This window comes from Pseudophryne corroboree, chromosome 6 (genome assembly GCF_028390025.1).
Source record: "Pseudophryne corroboree isolate aPseCor3 chromosome 6, aPseCor3.hap2, whole genome shotgun sequence".
In the NCBI taxonomy this organism is placed as follows: Eukaryota; Metazoa; Chordata; class Amphibia; order Anura; family Myobatrachidae; genus Pseudophryne; species Pseudophryne corroboree.
Window position 1 is genome coordinate 364,571,225 of NC_086449.1, and position 24,226 is coordinate 364,595,450.

Consider the following 24,226-nt stretch of genomic DNA (forward strand, 5'->3'; position numbering starts at 1 on the left):
TTTGAACTTGCCACACGTGAAGTCAGTTCAGACACTGCCAGCCTGAGTCAGGTCATTCCCCTCATCAGGCTTTTGCAGAAGAAGCTGGAGACATTGAAGGAGGAGCTAACACAGAGCGATTCCGCTAGGCATGTGGGACTTGTGGATGGAGCCCTTAATTCGCTTAACAAGGATTCACGGGTGGTCAATCTGTTGAAATCAGAGCACTACATTTTGGCCACCGTGCTCGATCCTAGATTTAAAACCTACCTTGGATCTCTCTTTCCGGCACACACAAGTCTGCTGGGGTTCAAAGACCTGCTGGTGAGAAAATTGTCAAGTCAAGCGGAACGCGACCTGTCAACATCTCCTCCTTCACATTCTCCCGCAACTGGGGGTGCGAGGAAAAGGCTCAGAATTCCGAGCCCACCCGCTGGCGGTGATGCAGGGCAGTCTGGAGCGACTGCTAATGCTGACATCTGGTCCGGACTGAAGGACCTGCCAACGATTACGGACATGTCGTCTACTGGCACTGCATATGATTCTCTCCCCATTGAAAGAATGGTGGAGGATTATATGAGTGACCGCATCCAAGTAGGCACGTCAGACAGTCCGTACTTATACTGGCAGGAAAAAGAGGCAATTTGGAGGCCCTTGCACAAACTGGCTTTATTCTACCTAAGTTGCCCTCCCACAAGTGTGTACTCCGAAAGAGTGTTTAGTGCCGCCGCTCACCTTGTCAGCAATCAGCGTACGAGGTTACTTCCAGAAAATGTGGAGAAGATGATGTTCATTAAAATGAATTATAATCAATTCCTCCGTGGAGACATTGACCAGCAGCAATTGCCTCCACAAAGTACACAGGGAGCTGAGATGGTGGATTCCAGTGGGGACGAATTGATAATCTGTGAGGAGGGGGATGTACACGGTGATATATCGGAGGATGATGATGAGGTGGACATCTTGCCTCTGTAGAGCCAGTTTGTGCAAGGAGAGATTAATTGCTTCTTTTTTGGTGGGGGTCCAAACCAACCCGTCATTTCAGTCACAGTCGTGTGGCAGACCCTGTCACTGAAATGATGGGTTGGTTAAAGTGTGCATGTCCTGTTTATACAACATAAGGGTGGGTGGGAGGGCCCAAGGACAATTCCATCTTGCACCTCTTTTTTCTTTCATTTTTCTTTGCGTCATGTGCTATTTGGGGAGTGTTTTTTGGAAGGGCCATCCTGCGTGACACTGCAGTGCCACTCCTAGATGGGCCAGGTGTTTGTGTCGGCCACTTGGGTCGCTTATCTTACTCACACAGCTACCTCATTGCGCCTCTTTTTTTCTTTGCGTCATGTGCTGTTTGGGGAGTAGTTTTTTGGAAGGGCCATCCTGCGTGACACTGCAGTGCCACTCCTAGATGGGCCAGGTGTTTGTGTCGGGCACTAGGGTCGCTTATCTTACTCACACAGCTACCTCATTGCGCCTCTTTTTTTCTTTGCGTCATGTGCTGTTTGGGGAGTGTTTTTTGGAAGGGCCATCCTGCGTGACACTGCAGTGCCACTCCTAGATGGGCCAGGTGTTTGTGTCGGCCACTTGGGTCGCTTATCTTACTCACACAGCTACCTCATTGCGCCTCTTTTTTTCTTTGCGTCATGTGCTGTTTGGGGAGTAGTTTTTTTGAAGGGCCATCCTGCGTGACACTGCAGTGCCACTCCTAGATGGGCCAGGTGTTTGTGTCGGCCACTAGGGTCGCTTATCTTACTCACACAGCTACCTCATTGCGCCTCTTTTTTTCTTTGCGTCATGTGCTGTTTGGGGAGTAGTTTTTTTGAAGGGCCATCCTGCGTGACACTGCAGTGCCACTCCTAGATGGGCCAGGTGTTTGTGTCGGCCACTAGGGTCGCTTAGCTTAGTCATCCAGCGACCTCGGTGCAAATTTTAGGACTAAAAATAATATTGTGAGGTGTGAGGTGTTCAGAATAGACTGAAAATGAGTGGAAATTATGTTTTTTGAGGTTAATAATACTTTGGGATCAAAATGACCCCCAAATTCTATGATTTAAGCTGTTTTTTAGGGTTTTTTGAAAAAAACACCCGAATCCAAAACACACCCGAATCCGACAAAAAAAATTCGGTGAGGTTTTGCCAAAATGCGGTCGAACCCAAAACACGGCCGCGGAACCGAACCCAAAACCAAAACACAAAACCCGAAAAATTTCAAGTGCACATCTCTAACAGTAACTGTTACTGAATCAATCTGGTACATTTAGCTGTGGTACAGACTTATTGTGCCTTATTGTTGGTCCTTCATCCTCTTTACATTCTATAATATTGTCATCTGAAGTTCTTAGAAATTCTAAGTGCCTATAAATATAATTTTCTCCCAGGTTTGACGCTACCAGTAGGCAAACCAAGATAGTCGGCTAGAGCCCCATGGATTAGGGGGCATCTAAACACTAAATGAGGAGCATAATATAATTAATTCAGTGCTTTTAATATCCTACAGCACCCACATATTGAGTGCTGGTCATAGACGTGATGAAGCTATAACAACTGGCAGAATCTTACCTATGACGTTGGCTGTGATGCAGTAACTTATCACCATACTTCCAATCTAACAGGTGAAGACTATGCTGTCAACCTCTCCTTATCTCATGCCTACTACGGTATGATGGGGAGATTACAAAATGCATGAGTGTTACAGAATAAAATCTGTCAACTTCAAAGATATGTCACTAATGGATTTGGAATGACAAATGAAAGTCATTAAAAAATGTGTAACTCAAAATAGATGTCATTAGCTTATATGAAATTTTGAGTTAAGTACATTAAGTAATGATTCTCACGATTGCCTGACTGTCAGTTACTAATGGCCATTTTATTAAAGACACATTAATGTTTAGCTTGTCCACGAATTGAGTTCTTTATCAAAAGCAGACATTTGTACTGCTGCAATACCTGTTTTGATATTATCTCTAGCCAGCAATAACAGAAGAAAATGTATAAAATAAAAAATATATATTTTCAGTATACAGCATTCTTTAATGTATACATGTTCTTGAAATGTGTTTTGCAACTAATTTATATTTAATGTTTTCTTTTTCTGTTTTTCTACTCATATCTATCTTTCTTTCTATTATTATTATTATTATTATTCTTTATTTATATGGCGCCACAAGGGTTCCGCAGCGCCTAATTACAAATTACATAAGCAAATAATCAAAACAGGAAAACAGTGACTTACAGTTGAAGACAATATAGGACAAGTACAGGGTAACTAAACATAACTACATCAGCAGATGACACTGAGATAAGTATCAGGGTAGCCGAAAACTGCAGGATTTGGGGCAGTTGAGGATCATTAAAGTAAGAACAAGATAAGCACATGAGGGAAGAGGGTCCTACTCATGAGAGCTTACATTCTAAAGGGTAGGGGCAGACAGTCAGGGGTGACACAGATGGGGTAGACTGAGCGTGGAACAGAGGGTTAGGATGCGATTTGGCTATGTTTGGTAAAGAAGTGGGTCTTAAGAGCCCGTTTGACGTTCTGTAGAGAGTTGGAGAGTCTGACGGGGAGAGGTAGAGAATTCCAGTGTAAGGAAGCAACACGTGAAAAATCTTGGAGATAGAAGTGGGAGGAAGTAAATCAGAAGACAGGAGAGTCGGCGTGCATTAGCAGAGCGAAGAGGACGGGTGGGAGCCTAAAGGGAGATAAGGTCAGAGATGTAAATGGGAGAGGAGTGGGTGAGTACTTTGTAAGTGATTGTGAGAAGTATGAATTGGATTCTAAAAGGGAAGGGAAGCCAGTGAAGCCATGCTGCAGCTTTGAGGATAGATTGGAGTGAAGAAAGGTAATTGTCAGGGATGCCAGTTAGGAGGAGATTACAGTAGTCCAGTCTGGAAATGATCAGTGAGTGGATAATGGTCTTGGTGGCATCCTGGGTGAGAAAGGGTCTAATCCTGGAAATATTTTTGAAATGAAAATGGCAGGTTTGTGAGAGGTGCTGAATGAGTGGTTTGAAGGAGAGGGAGGAGTCAAGGACTACGAAAAGACAGCGTACTTGGGGGCTAGAGGAGATAGTCGTGCCATCAATAGATAATGAGATTATGGGAGGTGAGGTTGTGCGGGAGGGTGGGAAGATGATCAGCTCAGTCTTGGACATGTTGAGTTTAAGAAAGCACTGGGACATCCAGGAAGAGATAGCAGAGAGACAGTTGGAGGTACGAGTGAGGAGAGTCAGGGAAGATCAGGGGAGGAAAGGTAGATTTGAGTGTCATCAGCATATTGGTGATATTGGAAGTTAAAAGAACTAATGGGTTCACCTAAAGAGGACATATAGAGAGAGAAAAGGAGAGGAACAAGAAAAGAACTTTGGGGGATACCAACAGTTAGTGGAAGTGGGGGTGGGGGGGATAGCATCATGAGAGGAGACAGGGAAGGAACAATCAGAGAGGTAAGAGGACAGCCAGGAGAGGGCAGTATCTATCTATCTATCTATCTATCTATCTGTCTGTCTGTCTGTCTGTCTATTATGGCAGTCCAGTATGGATGCCACCCCGGGTGTTTGCAGGACAGGGTACAACAGTTCAGGTTCCCCGGGCCAAAGCAACCTGGGTTTAGAACTGGACGAGGAAGCCCAGGGAGGTGTTGGGACACAGAAAGTTGTCATTCAGCTTTAGCAAGGCAGTTTTGGGTCCCTGGGGTTTGGATGGTAGAGAGAGAGTGGGCAGGCTCCCATCCATGCAGGTCCAGTCCAGGTTTTGGAGCAAGCCCTCCCAGCAATCAGGCACACCTGTGCCACACTTTTATAAAGCTTGTTAGGACTAGGGCTCAGGTCTCCTGATGCCAACAAGTGTCCAGGCAATAGAGTGCGGGCCAGTGGGGTATAGAAAGGGAGCCTGAGGTTTGTATACATGCCATGTTAAAGACCTGTTTACTGTGCCACGGGAGTAAACAGACTGCTTTTCCCGAACAACTGTGTAAGCGTCTTGTCTGGTGGAAGGTCACTTTCTTACACTATATTTATCAATCGATTGATCTTTCTATCTAACTTGGGGAAAATTGGGAAACCTGCCCTAGTTTTTTTCATATTTGCTTTAAACCACAGATGACATAAAAGGGGTCATTCCGAGTTGATCGTTCGCTAGCTACTTTTAGCAGCCATGCAAACGCATGGTTGCCGCCCACGGGGGAGTGTATTTTCGCTTTGCAAGTGTGCGAACGCCTTTGCAGCCGAGCGCGGCAAAAACATTTTGTGCAGTTTCAGAGTAGCTCTGAACTTACTCAGCCCTTGCGATCCCTTCAGTCTTTTTAGTGCCGGAATTGACGTTAGACCCCCGCCCTGCAAACGCTTGGACACGCCTATGTTTTCCCAAACACTCCCAGAAGACGGTCAATTGACACCCATAAACGCCCTCTTTCTGTCAATCACCCTGCGTTCGGCTGTGCGAATGGATTCTTTGCTAAATCATTGACCAGCACCGATCCTCCCTGTACCCGTATGAGGCGCCTGCGCATTGCGGTACATACGCATGTGCAGTTTTTTTACCTGATCGCTGTGCTGCGAAACTCGGCAGCGAGCGATCAACTCAGAATGGAAACTCGGCAGCGAGCGATCAACTCAGAATGACACCCAAAATTGGGTTGAATAGGTTAACTCTTCAAAAGGTGAATCTCCCTCACCCTCGCTCTACTCTAAACATTATTTGTATCTGAATATTTCTGCAACCAGTCATCCAGAAGCACCAAGAGACATGGCAGGGCTTCCTCCACTAGTGGTCAGTGGTTTGGTTCTGAAAGGGCCAATCAGCTGAAGAACCACTTTTATAACCGCCAACCCCCCCCCCCCCCCCCCCCCCCCCGCCAGAAAAACTGGAAGTGGAGCATGAGAGACTGGGTTGGAAACTAGGCTGCCTCATAGAACTCTTCTTCGTGCAGGATAGAGGAGTGAAGAGAGATACATGTGTAGTGGTTACTATGTGTGGAGGTGTTGAGTGTAGCCATCTGTTTAGGATTGCTGGACCACGCCCAGAGCTTGAACACAGATTCTGGGATGAGGAGCAGAACCAGTTAGGATTGCTGGGTTGCGACTAGCTACATTGGCATAGATGCTGGGATGCGGAGCAGTACCAGCTATTTTGGATTAGATGCTGGGTTGCGGAGCAGTATTGAATATGCAGGATTGCTGGGGCACAACCAGCTACACAGGATTAGATGCCAGGTTGCAGAGCAATACCAGCTATGCAGGATTGCTGGGTACGTCTAGCTACACGGGCTCAGATGCCAGGTTGCGAGGTAGTACCGACTATGCAGGATTGCTGTGGCATGACTAGCTACATGGGCTCAGACGCCAGGTAGCAGAGCATTACCGGATATGCAGGATTTGCTAGAGCACGATTAGCTATTTAGGATTGCTGGATATGTGGCACCCCTGAAAGTGGATTGTGGCACCACAAGTAGCAGCATAGCCCTGTGTGATCTAATGGTATGCAGCATATAGCTGTGGTACTACAGACCCCAGCCTGTCCTTTATATTGAGACAGACATGCAGGCCACAGCTAAATAGCTCAACAGAGGGTTAATGCAGCCCACATCTAAAACAATGTATCCAGGTAGCCTGTGGTCTCCTACCTGATTGGCTGCCTGCAGGGAGAGAATGGAATCTTGCCCTAGACAGGACAGAGGGGAGGAGAGAAGCTCTTGCTTTTGTAGACAAAGTGTGCTGAAGTGTGGTGCAAGCAGGACACTATGATGTAAAAGGTGGAACTGGCTGAGAGGAGAGCAGCATGCCCAGCCGGCGGTGTGTGTATACAGGAGCACCCGGCATGAGGCAGCACGAACAGTGGCAGCTGTGCTCGGTGGGAAGTCCCAGGGAATAAGTGACAGCAGCGGGAAGACTGCAGGCACCAGTAGAGATGCACAGAGACTGACAGCGGCAGGTCTGAGGTGCTGTTACACGTAGATCGCAACTGGGACTAAGAGGTGAGCGGCCATATTAATAGACCTCACAGCCACCAGAGAGGAGTCCCAGGGGAAAGAGCAGCCCTGCATTTATGAGTGAGACTGCAGCAGCGGCATGAGAAAACCTCACTGTGAAACAGCTAATAGAGTTCAGCAGCACAGGATAATATAAGAAGTGAAGCCCAGCAGGGAAGAGGGTTCATTGCAGCCAAGGGAGGTTCCATTTTGGGAAGCAGTTATCCCCAATATGTGTTACAGCATCTGTGAGCCCAGTACCAGCAGCAGCCCTGCAGCCCAGAGGGGAGAGCCCAGCAGCAACGTAGCATACATAGCCTGCAGTTAAAACACAGTTTTGGAAAAGCCAGCCTGCATGCCAGTAGAGAAGTAAGCCTGCATAGGGAACCAGCCCTGTATTAAGAACGCAGTCTGCCTTAAAGACATTATTGCACTTAAAGACACAGCAGGCCTTAAAGACACAGCTAGGCTTAAAGACACAGTTGCAGTTAAAGCCACACAAGCCTCATCAAGATAAAAGCAGGCCCGTGACTTAAAGTATAGCGGAGACCCAGGCAACTGCTCAGGTGTCCGAAGAGAGTAGATCTGGTGACCGCAGTGCAGCAGAGGTCCGGGCAACTGCTCAGTGACCGCCAAAGTGTACTAGATCGAGACTGGACGCAAGTGGGTGACAGCATTCTTCAGCCATAAATAACAAATGTGCCCCGTACCTTGGTACATTTAAGGGAACGCCTTTAGCCAGTATAATTTATCCTCTCTTTTTAACGTCTCCCATCTTTGCCCATATTGAGAGACAATATACATTGTGCATTTATACACCAATGTTTACGTTACTATCCAAGGGTCCATTGTAAAGCGTGTTACTTCATTCCATTCTGCCACCCCTCCTTATTTGCATTTTCCCAGAAAGGAACATTTCTGCCATTTTCCCTTTTACCATAGCGGAGTGACATTCCATAACTTTAATTGCTCATATAGTGACCCTTTGGCAAAAAACACTTTGCACAGGTAGAGGAGGAACACTTTTGCAGGATGCTAGTTTCATAACAGGTACCTGACATGTATCCAGGTGTATTGTTTGATTTATTGAATGGTATAATATTGCTGATGCATATTATTGTTGCGCTCTGATATATTTATGATATTGAACGTGTTATGGTCCATTATGATCGCAAATGCTAATGTGATGATTGTCATGTGGAGCGCATGCTTAGGAAAGCAGAAATATAGTCAGTGCGTGCTGATTAGTAATTATTGATTGCAATAGTGAGTATCAGATTTGCATATTGTCTTGGTAAAAGTTATCCCGTGTTATATTGTGATTTGCCATAGTCATTTTCACAGGGTAATGCTCTTTGCTAATTTACTGCATACTTTATATGTATAGAAAGAAGGGGAAAGGGAAATCGGGATTTTTTGGAAACCGCACTGGAAAAAACACAATTATATTTAGTGAGAATTATTGATTAACCAACATTTGGCTCTATCAACATTTAATTGAGCTATGCACTTAGTTGGCGGTGCACCCAGATGTTCAGTCCAGAAGACTACAATGAAAGAGAAAAAGTCCTCTCTGCAACTGCAGAGAAAACTAAGAAAAAGAAGACCTTATCTTTTTCTGGGGCACGCTTTATAAAATAAATGTTATAATTACAAATTGATTCTTTATTAGTCACTATTAAAAAATTCCAGGCTTTATCATGATTTAATCCTATCAAGCATTGAAAAATTACCAAATATCAAGCGAAGATCTCAATATAAATATCCGTATCCGGGTATCCCTGACATAAATATATCTACCAATAGATGTATTAGGGATATGATCACTTTGTCTCCTCCACCAAAAATTGCAAAAAGATGAAAAATTATATAATGTTGGAGTTTGTATGTACTCCCTTTTATTGTGGTCTGTTCAAAATTTGCATAACACATTACGCACCGCCATGTGGGGATACTTCAAGTGGCGTCACGAACAGGATTCGCGAAATCCAAAGTGAGAAGATTGGAAGCTTGAAGAGACCATGGGGGTCATTCCGAATTGATCGTAGCTGTGCTAAATTTAGCACAGCTACGATCAGGCACTCAGATATCCGGGAGGATGCCCAGCACAGGGCTAGTCTGCCCCACATTTCAGTGCCGCCTCTTCCCCGCAGAAGTGCAAAAGCATCACACAGCAGCAATACTTTTGCATTTCAGGAGTAGCTCCCAGCCAGTGCAGCTCCTGTGGCTGGCTGGGAGAACCTCTTCGCTGCCCGGGTCGCAGCGGCTGCATTTGACGTCACACAGCCGCCGCCACCCCCCCAATGGTGTGGCCACGCCTGCATTGACCGGACCACGCCCCCTAAATGGCAGCTTAATGCTGCTGTCGAGCCCCCTCCCGCCCCCTGTCAATCAGGCAGAGGCGATCACTAGCCAACAACGGCCTTCGGCAATCTGGTATGCGCCGGCGCACTGCGGCGCCAGCGCATGCACAATATTGACCCGATTGCACCGTTGAGATAAACTGCGCATGCGATCGGGTCAGAATGACCCCAATGTCGACTGACCAGCCAGCCCAAGGAGCCCCGGACTTACCATCTGGCAGCAGAGGGAATCCACCAGCTCGTCATCAACACAGAATAACCCAGTTACACTTCCTTATTAATTTGGGGCCCAGTGGCTCCCCACATACACCGGAGAAACCAATGGCGCAGAAGGAAGCACTCTCGCCGAGTTCAAGTTACAAATGCATTCTATGTTTTGCCTGTATACACTAAGCGATCAGCAACAGGTTGAAATACTTATTGGGCAATTTATAGATTCACCCCTTCAGGGAGTGACGTCTTGGACGATAGAGGAGAAGACTGCTGAGCAAGTGTTGAAGCATTTGTCAACTACATTTGATACCTGAACTGCATCCGCTCTGAAAGTGCAATTTTACGGGTGAAAGCAGAAAGCAGGAGAGAGCCTGCGAGACTTTTCCCTTACCCTGCAAGATGCTTTCCGTGCAGTTTAAGCTGTCAAGAAAGACAAAGTAAAGAATACAGATGAGGCAGTAATCAATCAGTTGATCAAAGGAACCAATGGGGAGGGAACTCAAGCCCAATTGAGAATGATGTGACTGCAACTCCCGCAACATAAGTTCTTGGACTTCAAAGAAGCAGCAGGTGATAGGTACAGCTGCAAAGCCAAGCGCAGAGTTTCCAGAAATGCCAAGACTCTCAAGTCAAGCACTCCCTACATCTCTGGGAGTGAACATCATTTCTCAAGGGTCCCAGTTGCCGTCCACCGACCCACTACAATTGTTGAAGAAGCAAATGGAAGATCTGACATTCGGAATGGCAGAGATGCGAAGCTAGGTACACAGTTTGGCCCAATCTCCAGCATCTGATTATGGGGAGTCAAGATGGAGACCGAGAAGATGGAGGCCTGATGATTGATGGGAACCACCCTGAGGACAAGGAAGGGGACCTTCAGATCATTTTGAAGCGCAAAGCCGCCCCATTTGCCGAAGGTGTCAGAGGGCTGGGCATGTTGAGAGGCAATGTCAGCAAGAAGAGTCTGCAAACTGCGATACCCCGAGGGTGGAGGCCAAGCCTCGGGTCGAAAACAGGAGGAGTAGATCCAAATCCTGAAGTATGGTTGCCCCAGTACGTTGGTAGGTGCCCGATCATTCCCATCGTCATAAATAGTGTAGAAATCATAGCTCTGGTAGACACAGGATCCCAATTTACTACTATTCCATTATTAGTGTTATACCACCCCCTTTGTGGCTACAATTGGTCACCAGTAACGGTCTGGGAATCCCCTGCATAAAATACTGGAGGCTGATATGAGAATTGGGAAGGTCCACCTCCCGCTACAAGGATGCCTGATTACCGAGAGCAATGAGGGAAAAGCACCACCAGTGATCTTGGGGATGAATGTTTTACAGCAATACCCAGAAGAGTTGTCTGCCTTGAAGAGCGAGTTGCCCCACCTAGTGACAAGGGAGCGGCGAGTCATGCAGAAGACCATTAAGGTACTCCAGGGTCACCAAAGATTCTCCCATGCTTCAGGAGAGATAGGGACTGTTAGTTTGACAGACAACAAACCCGTCCATCTCCAACCAAACTCAGAAACTATCCTCTGGGGAAAAGCATGTTATGGACCCACGAGCAAGAGTTATGAAGCTTTGATTGAGCCATGCTTGGCATCTGCTCAGCAAGAAGTCATGGTATCAAGCAGTTTAGTCATAGTGACAAATGGTAGGGTGCCAGTCCAGATACTGAACCCCCACAACCACACCATTAAATTATATTGACACTAAGCCATTGTCAGGTTCGGTTTTGCTTGTGTCCCCGGAGGGGGCGCTAGTGGGTCAGTGGAGGTAGGATGGAAGAAGTGAGGAGACTGGATTGGGTTTCTGCGCATCAGCGCAATGGTGTTTTATTAACATAAAAGTTCACACAATATGGCAGCTGAATAATGTGCAGGAATAAACAATAAAAAGTATGCAATGGAAATGGTGCAGCTTGGAAGCTGAGAGTCTATGGAGGAAATGGTAATGATGGATAAGTTCACTGGTGTGAGAACCAGAATGGTTTAAAACGTGGAGCCAGCAGAGATGGTAATAAATATGTAGCAAACCTGGTAGCAGATGCAGGAGACTCAGGTGGAAGTTCACAGAGCAGTTCGTTAAGCTCAGGCAGCTAGCAAGCTGCTTCACAGGTGAGGTGATGGAATGCACCTGGAGAGAGTCTCTACTGCAGAGGCTGAAGCACACTGCGGTTGTAGTTAGGTGTGGAGCCAAATACAGATGCAGGGGTTGCTGATGCTTGTAGTTCCACGGAGATGTAGCAAGGTAACCAGGAACACAGAGAAACAGGAAGGTAACCAGGAACACGGAGGATCCAGGCACATGGGTCGCAGGAGTGACACAAAGTTCAGGACAACCACAGGCTCACCCTGCAGCTCCTGATAAACCCCCTGGTGTGCAGACATTGGTTGGAGTGGGAAAGGGAGGTGCGGCCAAGCTCCGGATTGGCCGCCGTACTCTGACCGATGGAGACTGTCATGGCGGCGCCCATGCCGCGGCCCGGCGGGAACGCGGCGCGCTCACACGCCCGCTGTTACAGGAGCGTTCCTAGGCCCAGGATGACGTCTGGCGGCAGAGGAGCGGACGACAGCAGAACGTAGGGACCCCGGACGGAGTCCGCACCGACGGACAGATGTGGCTGTGGTGAGTCGATTCCTGACAGTACCCCCTCCTTTATGGGTGGGTACTGAACACCCACGTGGCTTGGAAGGATGAGTTCTGTGGAAGACACGGACCAACCTTGGAGCATGGACATCTGACGAATTCACCCAACTTCTCTCCTCAGGACCATAACCGGACCAGTCGATAAGGTATTGTAGACGACCGTACCGGCAACGGGAATCCAGAATCTTCTCTATCTCAAACTCCACGCCCCGCTGAGTTCGCACTTTGGGGCCGACTGGAAGAGCTCTTTGGAAGCGATTCAGGACTAACGGTCTGAGGAGAGAGACATGAAAGGCATTAGGTATTCGTAGAGAAGGTGGTAACTTGAGCTTGTAGGCCACAGGACTGATGACTCTTTCGATGGAAAAGGGACCGATGAAACGTGGTGCAAATTTCATCGACGGGACTCTAAGACGGAGGTTCCGGGTGGAAAGCCAAACCTTGTCACCAGGTTTCAGGTTAGGAACTGCACGTCTTTTGCGGTCAGCAAAGAACTTATACCGGCTAGAAGCCTTCTTGAGAGAAGCATGAATCTTCCTCCAGGTTGAAGAGAACTGACTCAAGACAGCAGTGGCAGCAGGAACATCAATGTGAGGAAGTTCTTGAAAATCTGGAACACGGGGATGTTGTCCATATACAGCAAAGACTGGAGTTGTTTCTGTAGCAGTATGGTAGCGGAAATTGTGGGCAAATTCAGCCCATGGGAGCAGGTCCAACCAGTCATCTTGAGAAGACGAAACGTAAAGTCTTAAAAAGGTTTCTAACTCTTGGTTTACCCTCTCCGTCTGCCCATTCGTCTGAGGGTGGTAGGCTGACGAAAACTTGAGGTTGACTTGCATGGCAGAACAAAGGGCTCTCCAAAATCTTGCCACAAACTGAACTCCACGGTCAGATATAATTTCAGTGGGTAGTCCATGTAAGCGGAAAATCTCCCGTAGGAAGATTTGGGCAAGCTTTGGTGCGGAAGGAAGACCCTGGAGTGGTACAAAATGGGCCATTTTGGTAAACCTGTCAACCACAACCCAGATGGTATTGAATCCTTGAGAAGAGGGAAGGTCAGAGATGAAATCCATGGACAAGTGTGACCAGGGACGGCTGGGAACAGATAATGGTTGTAACTGACCTGCTGGAGATTGTCGAGGAGTCTTGTGCTGCGCACACTTCGGGCAGGATGCCACGAAATCTTTGATGTCAACTTTTATCTTCGGCCACCAGTATGTCTCAGAGAGGAACTTGAAAGTTTTCAGGACACCAGGATGCCCAGTGAATTTGGACTGATGAGCCCAAGACAGCAACTTGGAACGGAGTTCTGGGGAAACAAAAGTCTTACCAGGAGGTGGAGCAGGAGAAACTTGAGACGAAGCAAATAACACTGGACTCAGGATGGAATGCGGAACCGAGTCGGACGTCTCCTCTTCGGACTCCATAGATCGGGATAAAGCATCTGCCTTGATATTCTGAGAACCTGGGCGGAAATGAAGCTTAAAGTTAAAACGAGAGAAGAACATAGCCCACCGGGACTGGCGAGGATTGAGGCACTGGGCTGCCTTCAAATAAAGCAGATTTTTATGATCCGTATAGATGTTGAACGGAAATTTGGCCCCTTCCAGGAGATACCTCCATTCCTCAAGGGCCAGCTTGATCGCTAGTAGTTCTTGATCTCCAATGGAATAGTTAGCTTCTGCAGGGAGGAATTTACGAGAATAAAATCCACAAGGGTGAATCTTCCCATCAGTTCCCTTCTGGGAGAGAACAGCTCCAACTCCTACTGTGGAGGCATCCACCTCCAACTCGAATGGCTTGTTTACATCCGGTTGAGACAGAACTGGAGCAGACATAAAGGCCAGCTTGATCTTTTGAAATGCCGCTAAAGCTTCTTCTGACCAGTTGGAATGATCTGCCCCTTTCCGAGTTAAGTTGGTAATAGGAGCGATGAGAGTTGAAAATCCTCAGATAAACTTCCTATAATAATTGGCGAATCCCAGGAATCGCTGAATAGACTTGAGACTACTTGGAATGGACCAATTGGCAATGGCTTCCAACTTTGTCGGGTCCATCTGGAGATCCAATCCGGAAATTATATACCCCAGGAAGGGTATGGAGGGAACTTCAAAGGTACACTTGGATAATTTGCCATAGAAGCCGGTTCTCACGAAGACATCGGAGGACCTCACGGACTTGCAGACGATGAGAAGAGAGATCTTGGGAGAAGATGAGGATATCATCCAGGTAAACTACGAGGTATTTGTACAGAAGGTCACGGAAGATTTCGTTAACAAAGTGCTGGAACACTGCTGGGGCATTGCTCAACCCGAATGGCATTACCAGGTACTCGTAATGACCATCTCGAGTATTAAAAGCTGTCTTCCATTCGTCACCACTACGGATTCTGATGAGGTTGTAGGCACCGCGGAGATCTAACTTGGTGAAGATGCGGGCTCCCTTAACTCTATCAAACAATTCAGTGATGAGTGGTAATGGATAACTGTTTTTGATGGTAATGTCATTGAGACCCCGGTAGTCAATGCATGGACGTAATCCTCCATCCTTTTTTTTAACAAAGAAGAAGCCCGCACCAGCGGGTGAAGATGAGGGACGGATAAATCCTTTCTGTAAGTTCTCCCTGATGTAGTCGCTCATCGCCTCAGTTTCAGGAACGGATAACGGATAGGTACGCCCCCTTGGTGGTTTCTTGCCGGGAATGAGGTCAATGGGGCAATCCCACTCTCTATGGGGTGGCAGAACATCAGCGGCCTTTTCACTGAAGACGTCAGAGAAATCTTGGTAAGCCGCAGGAAGATTTGACTGGGTTTTGACTTCAGAAGACTTGATAGGACAAACTTGGGCTAAACAGGACTGGCGAGAATGTGAACCCCAGGAAGTGAGTTGTAACGTAGACCAATCAATCTGCGGATTATGTAGTTGGAGCCAGGGCATTCCCAACACGATCTCCTGGGTTGCCTGAGGAATAACTAAAAACTTTATTAATTCAGAATGCAGGAACCCGACTCCCAGAACCACTGGTCTGGTTTGGTGAGAGATATTCCCCTTGGAGATTCGGCTACCATCTACTGCAGTGATGTAGACTGGATATGAGAGTTCGCAGATAGGCAAACGAAACTTATCTACCGCAGCTTGAGTGATGAAGTTTCCTGCGGCTCCACAGTCCACTAACGCAGATGCAGACTGAAGACCATCAGTAGTCTCTAAAGTCACAGGAAGAATGAGGTCTTGGTTTGAAGGAGCTTGTCTAGAAGATCCCAACTTGACTCCTCCTTTACAAGTCAGGATCTGGCGTTTCCCGAACGCACTGTACAAGAATTGATCTGGTGACCTGCAGCCGCACAATAAAGACACAATCTCTCACGGAGTCTTCTTGACCGCTCCTTAATAATAAATTAATAAAATGATAATAATAAAAAAAATACAAAAGGAAAGTATGTGCAGACGCCACCGGTGTCACTGCATATAAAGATGTCAGGGTGTGTATGTATGTGTATGTAGGTGCAGTGGTCGAAGTTGAATTTTTGAAGGTGGAATGAAAGAGTGCAGATAGCAATTATGCGCGCGCCGTAGGCGCGCGCGCTCCGGAAAAGGGGCGTGGTCACTCAAAAGGGGCGTGCCCTTCAGTGTAGTAGGACCCCTTATACTATCTAGTACTGGTGCCCCTTTCACATTATAGCACACGGTATGAGCCGAAATTCACATTATAGCACACAGTATGAGCCGAAATTCACATTGCCCCACATGGCATGAGCCGAAATTCACATTATAGCACACAGTATGAGCCGAAATTCACATTACCCCACATGGTATGAGCCAAAATTTACATTATAGCACACGGTATGAGCCGGAATTCACATTATAGCACACGGTATGAGCCAAAATTCACATTACTCCACATGGTATGAGCCAAAATTCACATTTCCCCACATGGTATGAGCAGAAATTCACATTACAGCACACGGTATGAGCCGAAATTCACATTACAGCACACGGAATGAGCCAAAATTCACATTACCCCACATAGTATGAGCCGAAATTCACATTATAGCACACGGTATTAGCCAAAATTCACGTTACAGCACATGATATGAGCCAAAATTCCCATTATAGAGTTAGGGGATCCTACCCCCAGAATTAACATGGCCTGTGGGGCACTATGATGAGGGGAGCCCACCCCCTTAATAGACTAATTGCAGAGTTTAGCAGCGGAAGGGCTGCAGCGGTTTCTCACCCCAAGCTGCGGCGCTTCTGCCACCTCCGACACTCCACATCTTCAGCACCACCCGGGATGCAGAGCACCGCACCGGGTATGCACCCTTTTCAGTGTGGCCTGCTGCGCTCCGAAGGGGTTCTTGTTTCATGCTGCAGGATCCCGATGTGCGCCTTCCTCCCCGCTGTTACTGTCACGGTAAGCATTAGTATCGTTTACCGCAGAGGCCATTTTCTGAGGCATATGTGTTAAACCTCAGGAACTGAGATGCCCTTCTCACCATACAGCTGTGTGGCCGAGCCGGGCGGGGGGACAGCCAGCAGCAGCATGCCGGATATCAGCAGCAGAGGGTGAGGGCTGTACATACTTGAGGCAGCTGGATATTCAACAGTGCTGAAAGCCTCCGGAGCCCGCACCCCCGGAGCTGCAGTACACCGGCAGAGGACACCCATCCCCCGAACCCTGCGTAGCCCAAAGCCGGAGATCAGCAGCATGTTGAACGCGGAAGCAGAAGCTGCTTATTGCCGGTCAGCATGCTGCTGATCTCCGGCTTTGGGCTCCGCATGTGCATTACAGCCCCCACCCTCGGCTGCTGATATCCGGCATGCTGCCCCTGCTGCTGGCTTTCCACCCGCCCGGCTCGCCCACCCAGCTGGATGGTGAGTGAGAAGGGCATCTCAGTGCCCGTGGTTTAATACATATCTCTCTTCGGTAAATGGCCATTAGTACATCCCACACACACTGATTACACACACACAGACTGGCCACCCCCAAATCCTACACACACCCACTCAGACTACACACACACACATCCTCATACTTTCCTCTCCCCCACACACACACTGGACTGCAAAAATTTACACACACTGACACTGTTACACACACACACAATTAACACACACTCACACTGTCCCACACACACAATTAACACACACGCACACTGTCCCACACACCAGTGGCGTGCAGTGAGGTCAGTGGCGTGCGGTGAGGCACTACAGCCATAATGTCCGCCGAATCCTGTCGATGAACCCTACCGCCACCGAGCCAATGCCCGCCACTGCCTCTGAGCCGATGCCCGCTGCCACCACCAATGGCTTACAAACTCGCCCACCATCAACTGACCCAGCCCTCCGCCACTAATTTGCAACTCAGTCCAAAGTCGCCAATGCCCGCTGCATGCCTGCTCATCATACTTGTGATATATTGTACATTTTTATAGAAAAAAATAATAATCAGTGTTTGGGACTGGGAAGGGAGTGGGAGGAGGACATGAATGCAATTTTGTTGTCCAGGGTTTCCATTAACTTAATGGAGAAGGGTCTGAATGGGTTAAAAATGTAAAAAAAAAACTGCGTGAGGTCCCCCTCCTAAGTATAACCAGCCTCGGGCCCTTTGAGCCGGTCCTGGTTGTTTAAATACTGGGAAAAAATTGGACAGGGGTTCCCCGTATTTAGACAACCAGCATCGGGCTTAGTCCGGTCCTGGTTCCAAAAATACGGGGGACAAAAGATGTAGGGGTCCCCCCGTATTTTTAAAACCAGCACCGGGCTCCACTAGCCAGGGACATAATGCCACAGCCGGGGGACACATTTATGTAGGTCCCTGCGGCCGTGGCATTACCCCCCCAACTAGTCACCACTGGCCGGGGTTCCCTGGAGGAGTGGGGACCCCTTAAATCAAGGGGTCAACCCCCCTCCAGGCACCCAAGGGCCAGGGGTGAAGCCCGAGGCTGTCCCCCCCATCCGTGGGCTGTGGATGGGAGGCTGATAGCCATGTAAGTAAAAAAAGAATATTGTTTTTTGTTGTGGAACTACAAGGCCCAGAAAGCCTCCCCCGCTTGCTGGTACTTGGAGAACCTTAAGTACCAACATGCAGGGAAATAACGGGCCCGCCGGTACCTGTAGTTCTACAACAGAAAAAATACCCAAATAAAAACACAACTCACACACCGTGACAGTAAAAATTTATTAAAGCACACTGACACACTCACACATACTTACCTATATCCCACGCCGGTCACGTCCACTTGTCCAGTAGAATCCAATAGGGGTAGCTGTAAAAATGAGAGACACATTACTTACCTACATCCCACGCCGGTCACGTCCACTTGTCCAGTAGAATCCAGTAGGGGAATCTGTAAAAATGAGAGACAGATTACTTACCTACATCCCACGCCGGTCACGTCCACTTGTCCAGTAGAATCCAGTAGGGGAATCTGTAAACATGAGAGACAGATTACTTACCTACATCCCACGCTGGTCACGTCCACTTGTCCAGTAGAATCCAGTAGGGGAATCTGTAAAATGAGAGACAGATTACTTACCTACATCCCACGCCGGTCACGTCCACTTGTCCAGTAAAATCCAATAGCGTTACCTGTAAAAATGAGAGACAGATTACTTACCTACATCCCACGCCGGTCACGTCCACTTGTCCAGTAGAATCTAGTAGGGGAATCTGTAAACATGAGAGACAGATTACTTACCTACATCCCACGCCAGTCACGTCCACTTGTCCAGTAGAATCCAATAGGGGTACCTGTAAAAATGAGAGACAGATTACTTACCTACATCCCACGCCGGTCACGTCCACTTGTCCAGTAGAATCCAGTAGCGTTACCTGTAAAAATGAGAGACAGATTACTTACCTATATCCCACGCCGGTCACGTCCACTTGTCCAGTAGAATCCAGTAGGGGAATCTGTAAACATGAGAGACAGATTACTTACCTACATCCCACGCCAGTCACGTCCACTTGTCCAGTAGAATCCAATAGGGGTACCTGTAAAAATGAGAGACAGATTACTTACCTACATCCCACGCCGGTCACGTCCACTTGTCCAGTAGAATCCAATAGCGTTACCTGTAAAAATGAGAGAGAGATTACTTACCTACATCCCACGCCGATCACGTCCACTTGTCCAGTAGAATCCAATAGAGGTACCTGTAAAAATGAGAGACAGATTACTTACCTACATCCCACGCTGGTCACGTCCACTTGTCCAGTAGAATTCAATAGGGGTACCTGTAAAAATGAGAGACAGATTACTTACCTACATCCCACGCTGGTCACGTCCACTTGTCCAGTAGAATCCAGTAGGGGAATCTGTAAAAATGAGAGACAGATTACTTACCTACATCCCACGCCGGTCACGTCCACTTGTCCAGTAGAATCCAATAGGGGTACCTGTAAAAATGAGAGACAGATTACTTACCTACATCCCACGCCGATCACGTCCACTTGTCCAGTAGAATCCAATAGGGGTACATGTAAAAATGAGAGACAGATTACTTACCTACATCCCACGCTGGTCACGTCCACTTGTCCAGTAGAATTCAATAGGGGTACCTGTAAAAATGAGAGACAGATTACTTACCTACATCCCACGCCGGTCACGTCCACTTGTCCAGTAGAATCCAATAGGGGTACCTGTAAAAATGAGAGACAGATTACTTACCTACATCCCACGCCGATCACGTCCACTTGTCCAGTAGAATCCAATAGGGGTACCTGTAAAAATGAGAGACAGATTACTTACCTACATCCCACGCTGGTCACGTCCACTTGTCCAGTAGAATTCAATAGGGGTACCTGTAAAAATGAGAGACAGATTACTTACCTACATCCCACGCTGGTCACGTCCACTTGTCCAGTAGAATCCAGTAGGGGAATCTGTAAAAATGAGAGACAGATTACTTACCTACATCCCACGCCGGTCACGTCCACTTGTCCAGTAGAATCCAATAGGGGTACCTGTGAAAATGAGAGAGAGATTACTTACCTACATCCCACGCCGATCACGTCCACTTGTCCAGTAGAATCCAATAGGGGTACCTGTAAAAATGAGAGACAGATTACTTACCTATATCCCACGCTGGTCACGTCCACTTGTCCAGTAGAATCCAGTAGGGGAATCTGTAAAAATGAGAGACAGATTACTTACCTACATCCCACGCCGGTCACGTCCACTTGTCCAGTAGAATCCAATAGGGGTACCTGTGAAAATGAGAGAGAGATTACTTACCTACATCCCACGCCGATCACGTCCACTTGTCCAGTAGAATCCAATAGGGGTACCTGTAAAAATGAGAGACAGATTACTTACCTATATCCCACGCTGGTCACGTCCACTTGTCCAGTAGAATCCAGTAGGGGAATCTGTAAAAATGAGAGACAGATTACTTACCTACATCCCACGCCGGTCACGTCCACTTGTCCAGTAGAATCCAATAGGGGTACCTGTAAAAATGAGAGACAGATTACTTACCTACATCCCACGCCGGTCACGTCCACTTGTCCAGTAGAATCCAATAGGGGTACCTGTAAAAATTAAAATGATACTTACAAACTGCAATCCACAGGAGGAGAGAGAGAGAGAGAGAGAGGGGGAGGGGGGAGAGGCTAACCTGCTGCTGCTGCTGCTGGGGAGACCGGCACACACTGCAGGGCCACGACAGGAGGACGGAGCCGGCGGAGGAGGGGGAGAGCCGCACACCGCCGCTCCTGTCAGCGGCAGCGGAGGAGGATGGGGCACACACTACAGACGCCAATAACCGCCGGGACAATTAACACACACACACACACACACAATTAACACACACGCACACTGTCCCACACACACAAATAGCACACACGCACACTGTCCCACACACAATTAACAAACACGCACTGTCCCACACACACACAACACACTCACACACACACACAATTAACACACACGCACACTGTCCCACACACACACAATTAACACACACGCACACTGTCCCACACACACACAATTGATACACACGCACACTGTCCCACACACACACAATTAACACACACGCACACTGTCCCACACACACACAATTAACACACACTCAAACTGTCCCACACACACACACAATTAACACACTCACACTGTCCCACACACACACACACAATTAACACACTCACACTGTCCCACACATACACAATTAACACACACGCACACTGTCCCACACACACACAATTAACACGCACTCAAAACTGTCCCACACACAATTAACACACTCACACTGTCACACACACAATTAACAAACACGCACTGTCCCACACACACAATTAACACACTCACACTGTCACACACACAATTAACACACACACACTGTCCCACACACACACACAATTAACACACGCACACTGTCCCACACACACACACAGTCACACACACACAATTTACACACTCAAACTGTCCCACACACACAATTAACACACTCACACTGTCCCACACACAACACACACGCACACTGTCCGACACACACACACTTAACACACACACACACACAAAATGTCCCGCACCCCCTTCCCGCTCACCTGCACTCACTGCTGTTCAGGGCAGGGGCCGCACGCCCCCCCGAGGTTGCGCACGCGCATGCGCGCACCTCCGCGGTCGCGATCGCGTACACACAGTCACTTTGCAGGGGGGAGTAGGGGGAGGCTCCTGGCTGCCGCTGCCTGTCTATTGTGACAGGCACAGCAGCCGGGGAGATAGGGAAAGCGCCGCGGGTAGCGCCGGCGGAATCCCTGAAGCATGGGGCGAGTGGGCCGTGCAGGTGCCGGTGGCGCCCCCCTCTGTTGGGGCTGCCATGGCGCCCAGGGCACGTGCCCTGCTCGCCCCGTGCTAGATACGCCTCTGACTGAAGGTACCATTCTTGACTTGCGCGGCTCACTACGAGCACGCTCACTGTTGCGTTCGCGGATGCGAGAGTCCAACTTGATGCATAGAGAAATCAGTTCAGGCAATTGCTCAGGGACATCGCGGGTTGCCAGTTCATCCTTGATCCGATCTGAAAGTCCATGCCAGAAGGCTGCTACCAGGGCTTGATTATTCCACTGAATCTCTGCGGCTAACGTCTGGAACTGGATGACATATTGTCCCATACTCCGGGTACCTTGACGAAGCTGAATAATGTCTGCAGAGGCTGATGTTGCACGACCTGGCTCGTCAAAGATACGTCTGAAGGTTGACACGAATTCAGCGTAGTTGTTCATCAGAGGGTCAGCACATTCCCACAGAGGAGACACCCAACTCAAGGCAGAACCAGAGAGCAGTGAGATAATGTAGGCAACCTTGGATCTTGACGTGGGGAAATTGTGTGATAATAATTCAAACTGGATTTCACATTGGTTAAGAAACCCGCAACATAACTTCGGACTGCCATCATATTTGCTAGGCACGGGCAGGTGCAAGCGTGACACTGGAGCTGATGCAGCTGGCGTAGAAGAACTCACAGCACTTGCAGGTGCTGGGGTAACTGGAACTGGAGTAGCAAGTACACTAGGCAGGGTTTGCTGTAGTGTATCAATCCGGGAGGACATCCCTTGCAGAAACTGGAACATCTGCTGCTGCACAGCCTCTTGACCATCCAAGCGGGAGACCAGATTTTGTAAGGCCCCTGACCCCACACTCTGACCACCGTCCGAGTCCATCGGTCCTGAACTTACTGTCAGGTTCGGTTTTGCTTGTGTCCCCGGAGGGGGCGCTAGTGGGTCAGTGGAGGTAGGATGGAAGAAGTGAGGAGGCTGGATTGGGTTTCTGCGCATCAGCGCAATGGTGTTTTATTAACATAAAAGTTCACACAATATGGCAGCAGAATAACGTGCAGGAATAAACAATAAAAAGTATGCAATGGAAATGGTGCAGCTTGGAAGCTGAGAGTCTATGGAGGAAATGGTAATGATGGATAAGTTCACTGGTGTGAGAACCAGAATGGTTTAAAACGTGGAGCCAGCAGAGATGGTAATAAATATGTAGAAAACCTGGTAGCAGATGCAGGAGACTCAGGTGGAAGTTCACAGAGCAGTTCGTTAAGCTCAGGCAGCTAGCAAGCTGCTTCACAGGTGAGGTGATGGAATGCACCTGGAGAGAGTCTCTACTGCAGAGGCTGAAGCCCACTGCGGTTGTAGTTAGGTGTGGAGCCAAATACAGATGCAGGGGTTGCTGATGCTTGTAGTACCACGGAGATGTAGCAAGGTAACCAGGAACACGGAGAAACAGGAAGGTAACCAGGAACACGGAGGATCCAGGCACATGGGTCGCAGGAGTGACACAAAGTTCAGGACAACCACAGAAGGTGGTAACTTGAGCTTGTAGGCCACAGGACTGATGACTTTTTCGATGGAAAAGGGACCGATGAAACGTGGTGCAAATTTCATCGACGGGACTCTAAGACGGAGGTTCCGGGTGGAAAGCCAAACCTTGTCACCAGGTTTCAGGCTAGGAACTGCACGTCTTTTGCGGTCAGCAAAGAACTTATACCGGCTAGAAGCCTTCTTGAGAGAAGCATGAATCTTCCTCCAGGTTGAAGAGAACTGACTCAAGACAGCAGTGGCAGCAGGAACATCAATGTGAGGAAGTTCTTGAAAATCTGGAACACAGGGATGTTGTCCATATACAGCAAAGAACGGAGTTGTTTCTGTAGCAGTATGGTAGCGGAAATTGTGGGCAAATTCAGCCCATGGGAGCAGGTCCAACCAGTCATCTTGAGAAGACGAAACGTAAAGTCTTAAAAAGGTTTCTAACTCTTGGTTTACCCTCTCCGTCTGCCCATTCGTCTGAGGGTGGTAGGCTGACGAAAACTTGAGGTTGACTTGCATGGCAGAACAAAGGGCTCTCCAAAATCTTGCCACAAACTGAACTCCACGGTCAGATATAATTTCAGTGGGTAGTCCATGTAAGCGGAAAATCTCCCATAGGAAGATTTGGGCAAGCTTTGGTGCGGAAGGAAGACCCTGGAGTGGTACAAAATGGGCCATTTTGGTAAACCTGTCAACCACAACCCAGATGGTATTGAATCCTTGAGAAGAGGGAAGGTCAGAGATGAAA